The following is a 12673-nucleotide window of genomic DNA, read 5'->3' on the forward strand; positions in this document are numbered from 1 at the left end:
GAAGGTGACTTTCCCAGTCGGTACTGTGGATGACAATATCGTCCAGGTAAGCCGAAGCGTACCGACGATGTGGATGAAGCACAATGTCCAGAAGTCGCTGAAAAGTGGCGGGGGTGCCATGCAGACGAAAGGGTAAGACCTTATATTGAGACAGACCCTCAGGCGTGATGAAGGCAGTTTTCTCTTTGGCAGCCTCAGTTAAGAGCACCTGCCAGTAGCCTTTCATGAGGTCCAAAACAGAGAAATACCAGGCTTGTCCTAACCTCTCGATGAGCTCATCCACCCGGGGCATTGGATACGCATCGAACTTGGAAACCTCGTTAAGTTTTCGAAAGTCGTTACAAAACCGCAACGTTCCGTCCTGCTTGGGTATCAATACTATAGGACTTGCCCACTCACTTTTTGACTCCTCAATGACGTCTAGGGGCAACATTAGCTGCACCTCCTCCGATATGGCTGGTCGCCGAGCCTCGGGTACCCGGTATGGTTTTAATCGGACTTTTGTCTGAGGCTCAGTGACAATGTCATGCTGGATTATGGAAGTGCATCCAGGGAGGTCTGAGAACACATCCGTGTTCCGACTAACAAACTCCCTGGCCTCCTGGGTCTGTTTAGATGAGAGGCTGTCAGCAATTTTTACTGTGGCAGCCGCCTCTCTTGCATCAGACAGAGGGGCCGGTACCTCTTCTAGAAAACCCTGCCGCGTGCTGTCTTCTGTACAGGTCTCCCTATCTTTCCACGGTTTGAGTAAATTCACATGGTAAACCTGCTCCGGCTTTCGCCGCCCTGGCGGGTGTACCTTGTAGTTTACATCTCCAATTTGCTCGAGTACCTCGTAGGGCCCCTGCCACCTAGCCAGGAACTTACATCAGTTACTCTCATAGCAGGCCACAATGCCGGGAAGCCGGGGAAGTCTCTCCCTGTTATGAGTTCATAATGTAGATTTTTGGCGACAGCCACCTCGTGGGTCCATCTACCCGGCCACTGTGGTTAGAGACACTAGTGCGGTGGGGTAGTCTTTTAAGTCTCCGTGGATGCACATCACCCCGACTTTCCGGCCAGTATACTCAGTGGACCGCACCAGGGTAGCCCTTACTAAGGTCACCAGTCTCCCTGAGTCCAGCAGAGCCTCCGCCGGAGTGTCTCCCACTTCCACCTGGCATAAGTGACCTAGAGACTCTGGGGTACCTGTTGCACACAGCCTCCTGGCATATAGCGACTGAGGGTAGCGATAGTTAGTGTCCATGGGCTCAACCCGATGGGGACAGTCAGCCCTTACATGGCCAGCAGAGTATCAGAGCCAGGCCCGCCAGGGTACACACTGGGCGGGTTTTATCGGCCTAAATCTCCGGCCCTGGGGTGGAGATTTCCGGGGTTTGCCGACCCCCCTCCCGACAGAACACTTCTTTAGATTTCTGGTAGCTTCATAGTGTTCCACCAGGTCCACCATTTCAAGGGCAATGCCAGGAGACACCTGACCGATCCAGTGCTGGAGAGGGTATGGCAAAGCCCTCCAGAACATATCGGCTAACAGACGATACAGCATAGCTGCAGTCTTGCCAGAATCTCACCCTTGACTTTCTGGTAGTCGGCCGCTTGATCGTCCGGCAAGTTGAAATACACCCGCTGGGAATCGGATGCCAGGAACGACGACCTAAGTCCACTGGTCACAGGGTAGCTTTTCCCTGATGGCCACTTTCTCGTACATCGCCAGCTGGGTTTCGATGTCATCTGCGGGGGTCATCTTAGGAATCGCGGCACAGACTGCTTTCCGTGCATCCTGGACACTCGGGGGTTGCTCCTTCTGTCTGAAAAGCCATCACGTGTTATAGCAGCAACTGGTTAGTCTCCTGCTGCTGCTTATTAGCCTCGCGTTGCTGCAGGTTTGTCTCCCGCTGCTGCAGATTAGCCTCCATGAGGGCCTTCACAACAGCCTCCATTTTGTCATGGGGCACTGGTTATAATACAGCTGGTTTAATGTACGACATACTACCGTGCCTGAAAAATGCAGAAACCCAAAATATCGGCGTTCACGCCAGCCTCACTGCTCTTGCACGCATCCTCCACTAATTGTGGGGTTTCGCTCTGGTAGACAGGATTAGCGGACGCAGTATAGAGGCAACAACAAGTTCTTTGGATCAAACAGTGCAGTGTTTTATTCACACAAGCAGTCATAACAAGCAAAAAGTCACCTTGCGGTGTTGGTGGTAATTCACACCATGCGGCAATTCTGCCTCAAAGAGTCCTTGCTGATAGCAGCACCAACCTGTTTTCACGCCAAACAGGTAGCAAGCCTTCATCCAGACACAAGGCTCCTAGATCCAAACACAGAGACATCACTTCTGAGCCCAGCTGCCTATTTAAGGACAGCCAGGTGCTGCCAAAACCCGGACCGGCACTTAAAATCTGGTCCGGTATTTGACCTCACCTGGCTGTAAATCAGCCCAGCAGCACATGCTGGGAGGAAAATACCTGTTTTCCCAGACCAAACCTCTCACTGTGTCACAGTACAAATAAACACAGTCACACACATATGTACATACATATACAGTAGCACACACATACATGTGCATAGACAGACATTATTCTTATCCTTTACTCGCTGTACACTGCACGATAAATGGGTGCAAATAAAGACTCAAAATACAAACTGTATATGTACACAAGAAGGCAAGACATGTCCAGTGAGCTAACAATCTAAGGGAGCGGTGCAATACTGAATGCAGTAGAAGGAAACATACGCACACACACAGGTACCTATGTATTGGCACGCATAGCTACAGAGACATCTGCACACATGACACGCACAGTGACAATCGTACACAGAGGCTCATGGACACAAGCATACATATACAGTAACATATACAGTAACATATACAGTAACATACACAGACATATACACACAGAGACGTGCACACACATGGTGACCCCTCAGCAGCAGCCGGGATCCTCCCTGTCACACAGCTCAGCCTGTACAGGATCTCTGTGTACTTAGCTGGCTCCATGGGAGGTGGGTGACGTGTGGTCCCCGGGACCCTCCCTCCTCATCACCTGTCACAATACTCTCTTCATAGAGCTCACCCTTCACACTCGCCCGGCATCCTGAGAAGAGCCTGATGTGCTTCTGCATCATGAATGAAACACTTCAGGAACTTGTGATTGGGGAGGGGGTGGGGAGCGCCATGGTTGTCACTGCCGGCGACGCAGGCCTCAGTGCTGTACAGATGTTTTCCGCACATCCTGGTAGAGGCCAGCCGCCTCACCCCTCATGTGTACAGGTTGTGGTTTATTAACGTGCTGTTTTTTAGTGGTCAATGGATCCGTCTGCATAGGGCCAGCTCCAGGATTAGGTGGGCTCCAGGGGAAAAGGGCCACAGCAGGCCAACTTCATGACCCACCCACTGATCTACCTCTTCCCTTACCAGCCACAGTGCTGCCTTACACTGACAGCCCAATTGCATCCCCTAACATTGCTCCAAAAAGCACTCCCACACATGCCAGCCACAATGCACCCCTTACAGTGCCAGCCACAATGACCCCCTTACATTGCTCCAAATCGTCCCCCCTTACAGTGCCAGCCACAATGCACCCCTTACATTGCTCCAAATAGTCCCCCCTTACAGTGCCAGCCACAGTGCCCGCATTCAAGTGCCATTCACCTTCCCTTCATACAAATCTCGCCACTGTGCCGCCTTACACGGTTCCTTTACGGTCACTGCCACTGTGCCCCCAACAGGGCAAGTCAGCGCACAATTTACCCACCTAGTGGTGTCTCCCAAATCCTTGTGCCATGCCAGCTGGGACTGATGACAGAATGATGACATCATCACAGTTGGCTGAGCAGCCAGATCGGGCACTGTCAATGGAGCAGAAAGCGATCAGATACGGGCCGAGATAGTTGGGGGCACACAGTTCAGCACAGAGGAATGTCCAGGCGGGTTGAGTGCCTCCCCCGACAGTGGGCCCCGGCTTCTGTCCTGATGCACATTGCTGATGCTGGGCCTGCGCTGTCAGGAGACCACCACTGTCGTACTTTTACTGTCTTCAGATATTTCTGAAGATTGTGACTCAAGGAATTCCAAAGAACTGATATCAAAGCGGCCAAAAACACTAAGAAATCCAGTAGCCGGCGTGGAGTCCTGGCTGCCATCTTGGTAGCCTGTTGGTTTGTTCCATTATACGACTCTACCGTACGGAGATTATGAAGATCTAGGTGTAACAGTAACGGGATGTGAATGGGAAAGAACATGTCTGTGTGTAACCAGGGCCGTGCCGCCGATAATCGGGTATGCCCATCAGCCGAAAAGCGAGCATTTGTTTGTTCATCGGATGATTGGCTGCTTGATTATACAGACCAGTTATGAATGCCTATAAACGCTCATTCCTGATAACTCTCCCAAAGAGCGTGCGATCTAATAGGGCCCTAAAGCTGGCCTAAAGGGTCCATTCAGACGTCCGTAGAATGGGTCCAGATCCGTTCTGCATAATTGATAGAGCTCCGGCTCCGCAAAAAAATAGAGCATGTCCTATTCTTGTCCGCAGCCGCTATTAAGTGCCGGCGATGAGGGGCGTCAGTGTTTTGCGGTCCGCAATTTGCAGACCGCAAAACACTACGGACGTCTGAATGGACCCTAAAGGGGTTGTCTCACTTCAGCAAATGGCATATATCATGTAGAAGCTAATATAATTCACTTACTAATGTATTGTGATTCTCCATATTGTCTCCTTTGCTGGCTGGATCCATTTTTACCATAACATTACACATTGATCGTTTCCATGGTTACGGCCACCCTGCAATCCAGCAGTGATGGTCGTGAGTGCACACTATGGGAGAAAGCGCCGACCTCTCTAGTGGCTGGGACCGTAAGAACGCACATAGGCTGGTGGTTGTTCCTGTAGTCTGCAAGCACGGCCACTGCTGATGGATTGCAGGGTGGTCGTAACCGTGGAAACGAGCCGTGTATAATGTGATGGAAAAATGAATCCAGCCAGCAAAGGAGGCAACATGGACAATCACTATACATTAGGAAGTGCCTTGTATTAACTTTCTCTACATGATAAATGGTATTTGCTGAAGTGAGACAGCCCCTTTGAGGAGGACTTACATGGGGCAAGGAGCGGCCGATTGTCGGGAAGAAAGCGTTCCTTCCCGACAGTTGGCTGCTCGTCAGTGGAGGTGATACAGTTCGGGTCAGGGAGCTGCCGCACAGCCATGTTTCCCGGGTTAGTTCACATGGAGTTTTTTGGAGGAGGTTTTTGAGGCAGATTTTCCTGCAGTTTTTTTCAGCCGAAGCTAGAAGCGGATTCGAAAGGCATTAGAAACATAAAGGAAGGATTTATACTTCTCCGTCCTGCTGGATCCACCTCCAGATCTGCCTCTAAACCTCCTCCAAAAAACTCAGTGTGAACCTACCCTTACAGTGTAGGTGTCCGAAGCTGGCTTAGACCTGTTCCACATGTGCATTTAAAGGGGTTGTCTGGGTTCAGAGCTGAAGCCGGACTTATCTCCATCTTCACCCAGGCAGCCCCTCTGAGATGAGCATCGGAGCATGTCTTGTTTATATTTTTCACACTGCTAGGCGGAGGCTTCATCCTAACAGTGGTCCCAGTGACGTCACCGGCTCTGATGGGCGGGCTTTAGCACTGCCCTAGTCGTTTTACAAGGTAGGCGGGCTTTAGCGCTGCCCTATCAGTGCCAATGACATCACCGGGCTCACTGCTAGGTGGAAGTCTCCGCCTAGCATTCCCAGGGAGAGCCCAGTATGTCACCGGATCTCCAGAAAAAGCCCTTGCCCTATTCAGCGCTGGTCAAGGGAGAGCATCGGAGCATGAAATACTCCGATGCCTCATATCAGAGGGGCTGCCTGGGTGAAAACGGGGATATGTCCGGGGTTCAGCTCTGAATCTGGACAACCCCTTTAAGGAGATCCGGCAGGCAGTTACAGTCAGGAACACCCTGCTGGATCCGTCCCTGCCGGGCACAATCCTGGATCTGGCTTTCCTGGATCTGCTTAATGGTCCATTCACACGTCCGTAGTGTATTGCGGACCATATGATCGGGGGCGTGCTCCAGAAATGCGGATGCGGACAGCACACTGTGTGCTGTCCACATCCATTCCTGCCCCATAGAGAATGAATGGGTCCGCACCCGTTCCGGATAATTGCGGAACGGTTGTGGACACATTCTACAGACATGTGAATGGACCCTAATGCAGACGTGAAACAAGCCTTAGACCTGGGGACAACCTTGGGTGACCACCAGGGCAGGGGAGCACAGGGGGCGGTGAGGGGGGCGTGCGACTGGTGCTGGAAACAAAAGGAGGGGCCAACAAGCTGTGGAGTATACGGCCACACTTTGCGGAATATGTGCGTTTTTTTCCTCGCGGATTGCCGTGCGGAAAAAAACGCAGCGTATTACGGTACCAGCAAACTGTACGAGATTAGACAAACCTCGTGTACACTGTGCTGATTTTTTTTTCTGTGCAGAAATTGACCTGCATAGTGGTTTTAAAAATTTAAAGCACGTCAATTATGTTTGCGGTTTGATTTTGACGGAAGGGTGAGATCTGGGGCCAAAACCGTATCAAAAAACGCTATCAGACATTGAGGATTTTGCTTGTTGCAGAAACGCACGTACTTATGTGCGTTTCTGCAGAGTCGGAAAACTGAGTGGTTTCACCCTAGGATTTCGCCCATGGGTCCCACACAGAGGGGTCATCACCCACAAGGCTCCAGTAGAAAGGGGGCATCGCCCAGGTTGGCGATCTCCTCTCTTCACAGTCCTAGTGGGAATAATGGCCTTGAGCAGAGCCCGGGATTGTGGTGTAAGTGTGTTTATCGCAGGGGGAAGGGGGCCCTGGGGACCCCCTGGAGGGTGAATCGGGGACTATCGTCTCCACAACTGCCAGGATTCCCTCTCCCAGTAACACGTAGACCCCCCGCGATGGCTCCAGTGTAACATTCAGGGGATGCTGCTGCTGCTGCTGGACGTGTCGCAGTAAACAATGTAGCAGCAGCAGCAGCAGCGGCCGCGGCGCGACCAGGGGGTGTGATGTCCTGTGGGCCGATCTCCAGCCCTGGGTCCCCGGCTCTGGGTGTGGTCTGGGGGCGGGCTGCTGGATAAAGGTGTCGGAGCTGTGTTCCGGGAAGCGGTTAGACGGGGTAAGATACGGGGGTCGCCTCGGCGGGTCGGTGCTGGGGGTGGGGGCGCTGCAGGTCGGCCGCTGGGCGGCAGTGTCAAGGCTCCGGCGCTGCAGCAGTTGTTGTGGAACTAAAAGTCTCAGCAGTGCCCGGCCGTGGCTGAGCCCTGCATTTTATGGGGAGAGATGCTCAGTCTGGGGTGCATGTGCACATTTTTGGGGTGTCATGAGCCCAGCCTGTACCCACACAGGTGGTCCATCACAAGTTAAGCGGGTCGCAATGTAACCATTGCGACCGTACCCACCGACTGACCCTCGTCGTTGGAACCCCTCTTTCTCCGTTTCATTGTTGGTGGTCGTTATTTTATTATTTAGTGTGGGATAATAGGGGGAGGGCGCTACCGGTAGGTGCCCCAGGTGCTGAGTGCCAGGGGGGCACCTACAAGCCACTTTTCATTGACCACGGTATTTAGATACGTGGCCAGGACCGCAAACTGAACCTCTGACCCGGGCGAAGGAGATCCTGCCATCCATCTGCGCTAGTCGAGGAACAGACTGGCGGAGTAACCGTATCCGGCATAGCCAGACACCGCCGGATCCCCCTTCACTATGATGGGATCTGGCGGGTTTCTGGCACAAATGCAAATCGCTGCCTCCAGGTTTTTTGTTCCCGGCACGTTGTTGGCATTTATGCTGGAACAGACCGGTCCCATTATAGTGAAGCGGGATCCGGCGGTGCCTCGCTATGCCGGATATGGTAACTCCGGTAGTCTGTGCGGGAACGGATTACTGGATTACCTTAACGCACTACCCCGAGAACAGGGGGCGACACGCTCCCCCATTGCCATCAGTGCTCATCTGTTTCCATATCTTCCATTCACTATGATTCGGGTAGGTCGAGGACCACTCTTGTTTTGGATTAGGATGAGGGATAAGTGTCTGATCGACTCCCAATGATCGAGAGAACGGGGGGGGGGGGGGGCTCCTGTGGTTTCCTATTTGAATGGAGCGGTGGGCACGCAGGTCTGCTGCTCCACTCAACTCCTGGAGATGGTCGACTGTGCTGTGCTGCCTCAGGTAGTCTCCGCTGCGGACATGCACAACCACCGCTCCATTCAAACAGGATCGGCAGGAGACCTAGTGGTTGGACTCCCACAGATCAGGTACTTAAAGGGGTTGTGTCACTTCAGCAAATAGCATTTTCATGTAGAGGAAGTTAATACAAGCCACTTACTAATGTATTGTTATTCTCCATATTGCCTCCTTTGCTGGCTGGATTCATTTTTCCACTGCATTTATACCCTGCTCTTTTCCATGGTTACGACCACCCTGCAATCCATCAGTGGTGGCCGTGCTTGAACACTATAGAAAAAAGCACCAGCCTATGTGAGAGAGCACATAGAGACCAGCACTTTTTCCTATAGTGTGCACACACGGCCACCGCTGATGGATTGCAAGGTGGTCGTAACCCCTGTAAACGAGCCGTGTATAATGTGATGGAAAAGCTAATCCAGCCAGCAAAGGAAACAATATGGACAATCACAATACATTAGTAAGTGCCTTGTATTAACTTTCTCTACATGATCAATGCTGCTTGCTGAAGTGACACCTTTATCTATCCTGTGTTTAGGGGATACGTGGTTATCAAGGGGGAAAACTCCCTTAGGCGAGGGCTACACTGCGACATTTCTCACACAACAGTTTTTGTAATGATTGTCTATGGTGTCGCACCGCAACATGTGATGTACTGCGAAACGGCAGTCGCACAAAAATCCATCCGAGTTGGAGCAGCACGTTGCATGTCCCGGTGCGACACCGTAGAATATCGTTGCAAAAAATGTTGCGCGACATTTCTTTTACGTAAATGTCGTATGACACATGTCGCAGTGTAGTTGTACCCTTAAAGGGGTTGTCCCGGACAAACCTCAATTTTCACCCAGGCAGCCCCCCTGACTTGTGCATCGAAACAGTTCATGCTCCGATGCTCTCCTTAAATCGCGCAGAGCAAAGGCTCTTTTGTTTACAATAACACACTGCCGGGTGGAGGCTTCCGCCCGGCAGTGTGTTCGGTGACGTGCCCGGCTCTGATGGACGGGCTTTAGCGCTGCCCTAGCCGTTTTACTGGCTAAAGCCCGCCCATCAGTGCCGGTGACGTCACCGGGGTTCCTGGCAGCCAGAAGAAGAGGCTTCGAGACCTGGGTATAAGAAAACAGTCACTTCCGGCTAAGAATGTGCTATATGAAAACGGGGCTTCAGAAATATGTGGCAAAGGTAGGGCATGCATGTATGTCATATGTATGTCACTCTAGGACTATTACTCCAATATCCCCAATCCCGGACAACCCCTTGAAGGACCAGTAGTCTAGTAATGAAGGAATGTCTAACCTGATAGAAGCTTGCTGGCTTTAGAGGGACTGTCTGGCCTGCTGGTGACATGCCATCTCGCACTTGTGACCACTGAGGCCAGCAATGGCTGCGGCAGTCATGGGACCAAGTCTGGTGGGCACGAGGAGCGATGTGGGAAAGGTGGGACTGCGGACACGTGAGTGTTTTTTTTGGACACGGGTACCAACTATTTGGTTTCTCAGCTCCTAGGCCGGACAACCCCTTTAAGGTGTTATAGCGAAGTGTTCAATAGAGAGACCATTTTATAACTGGGGTAACTATTAGATGCACTAATAATACTGCCCAGGAGAATGTAATACTGCCCAGGAGAATGTAATACTGCCTAGTGAAGGAACCCCCAATTTTCTTTGGAGGAGGTGAACAGAAGCACAGGATTCATAACCCTTTAAAGGGGTTTTTCGAGATTTTTTTTTTTATTCCGCCACCACCCAGCGGTACCTGTGAAGAGCTTTGGCTCTGTGGCCCCCGGGGCTGTTTTCACTGGACTTCTGGTCCTCATATGTCTACTTCTGCTTGGATAGAGTTGTCCGCAGCCAATGACTGGCCTCAGCAGTGATATTTTCCCAAGAGACGTGGCCCAATAGTGACATGGAGCGGCAGGGAGCAGGTAAGTATAGATCAGGTACCGCTGGGCGGGGGAAGGGGGGCATTTAAAAGAAAATCTTCCTCAACCCCTTTAACACTGGGTTTACAGAGTTTTTGAAGCCAAAGCCAAGAACAGACCAGGAACGGAGGACAATATAGAGCGTACGCTCACAGTGCAAAATCCACAGCAGAAAAATCAGCAGATCATTAGCTAAAAACAGGTAGTTTTTGGCAGCAGATTTTAGGCCTCCAAATATTGACCAAACCTCAGGCTAAATCATCAATATCCAGTTGGTGGGGGTCCGACACCCCACCCAGCACTCCCACCGATTAGCTGTCTCCTGCCGCTGCCAGGACTAGCGCTTTGAATGGAGCCGGAAGCTCTGCACATAGTGTACTGTCTGCGCCGCTCCTGTTCTATCCAATCGGAAGCGGAGCTGCAGTAACCGGTGCGACCACTACACTCTGCACGGAGATGTGATTTGGGGTCTGTTCTGGCAGCTGTAGGGAATGGCTGATCAAGGGTGACCCCCATCAATTGGGTATTGATGACTTCTGAGGTTTAGTCACCAATATTAGGAGCCTGTAAAAACAATCTAAGCTGGCAACAGAAACTGCCATTGGCTCCGCTATATGGGCTGAAGAAATGCACCCAGGCCCTGGTTCCAGTGGAGAACCAAACATCCATATGCAATTTAACGGGACAGCAGTACTCTAAATGGTATGTGATGGTTGGAAGGGCACCGATACAGATTTTGCATTGGGGCCCAGAATCTTTAAAGGGGCTATCCAGTCCCTATAATGACCCCCAAAATGCCCAGACGGCTCCTCTAGAGCATACTTACCTGCTCCACGGCACACATCATCATAACCATTCACCCAGAGAGGAGGGTGCATGGAACCCCTCACCTCCTCCCTTGATTGCTACCATTGCTGTGCCTGAATGCTGAGGCAAACTGCACTGTAACGGTGAGCCCTGCCATGGACCCGCAACCTCAGGGTAATCCTCTGAGGTGAGCATGCCCTGCAAAATGTAATTACCATAGATGCAAAGACTATCAGCACCACGGCATGTCTAAGCACAGAATTGTCACTTAAAGGGGTTATCCAATCCCTATAGTGACCCCCAGAATGCCCGGGCCCCTCCTGTAGAGCATACTTACCTGCTCCCTCTGGATGTCTGCACGGCCGCCGCTGCATCTCTATGTGGTGCGGATGAAAACATCCGGCGACGGGGGTTGGCGCAGCCAATAGCAAGCCACCGTCACTGTCCGCTATTGGCTGCACATTCTCTAACCCCCCGCCCCCCCGCCCATCGACGTATGTTTTGATCCATGCAACGGGGAGATTCAGCGGTGGCCGTGCAGGAATCCAGAGGGAGTGACGGTGACTAACCCTCTTAGCTGCTAGGGATGCTGGTCACCGTCGTGGCTTGCTATTGGCTGCGCCAACCCCCGTCGCTGGATGTTTTCATCCGCGTGACAGAGATGCAGCGGCGGCCGTGCAGGCATCCAGAGGGAGCAAGTAAGTATGCTCTACAGGAGGGGCCCGAGCATTCTGGGGGTCATTATAGGGATTGGATAACCCCTTTAAGTGACACTTCTGTGCTTAGACATGCCGTGGTGCTGATAGTCTTTGCATCTATGGTAATTACATTTTGCAGGGCATGCTCCCCTCAGAGGATTACCCTGAGGCTGCGGGTCCATGGCAGGGCTCACCGTTACAGTGCAGTTTGCCTCAGCATTCAGGCACAGCAATGGTAGCAATCAAGGGAGGAGGTGAGGGGTTCCATGCACCCTCCTCTCTGGGTGAATGGTTATGATGATGTGTGCCACAACGAGGGGTAGGGCTCCATTTTACTGCTGCTTTGAGGCCCCGTCTTTTCTATTTTTTAGACAGTTTTGGCTGAATCTCTAAATGCTGTTCTCTTTACTGAGCATCCGGTGTAATCCAGCTGTGACATCAGATCCCGGTGCAGAGACGGTGCTGACGCCGTGTCTCCCGTGACGTCTCGGTGGACTGTTCTGCTTGGAGGTTTCATGCTGAACTTCTGCACTGAGATTCCCTAACACGAGGCAGAAACAGGGCTCTGGCTGTAATGACGGGATAAATTAATCATCCACTTTAGCGACTCCTCGAGCCATCGCTGACTGGGGACAACAATGCTGATGCCTATGTGTTCCTGCAGCCGCTGCGTTAACCATCCAGAGGGGCTTGTTCTATTCGGACTTTACACGACTGATTTCCTCTACATAGATAGAGCTGGGAAAGCCTGATAATCGAGCGGGGGGCAGAATTTCACTATCTGAGTTGCTGTGGAAACCTCGTGATGAGACGTTGATATCGCTGAACTGTACGTCGGCTTTGAGGTGGGGGAGTAGGGGGCTTGGCGGAGCATTGGGGTTGTCAGTGTCTCCCCAAGGCTCTGCATTAATAAGAAGTGGCAGGGATAAACTCTTTAAATCAGCAGCTCAGTCTTACATTGCTGGAGAGATGCAGGAGGCCATGAATCAGGAGTCCTCTGTATGTACGTCTAGTGGCCA

At 51.9% G+C, this 12673-nt stretch overlaps 1 protein-coding gene across 3 annotated transcripts in view; it reads left to right on the forward strand.

The window, feature by feature from the left end:
* Positions 1-7068: 7068 nt before the first annotated feature.
* Positions 7069-12673, forward strand: part of BCORL1 (BCL6 corepressor like 1) — a 143706-nt gene continuing 138101 nt past the window's right edge. For 2 of the 3 annotated variants that reach the window (XM_040442218.1, XM_040442219.1), the window contains exon 1: positions 7069-7161. The gene's annotated coding sequence lies outside the window, so the exon portion shown is untranslated. The remainder of the gene's footprint in view (positions 7162-12673) is intronic. The other variant, XM_040442223.1, reaches the window with a different exon arrangement.

Source organism: Bufo bufo, chromosome 8, assembly GCF_905171765.1.
Source record: "Bufo bufo chromosome 8, aBufBuf1.1, whole genome shotgun sequence".
NCBI classification, from domain to species: Eukaryota; Metazoa; Chordata; class Amphibia; order Anura; family Bufonidae; genus Bufo; species Bufo bufo.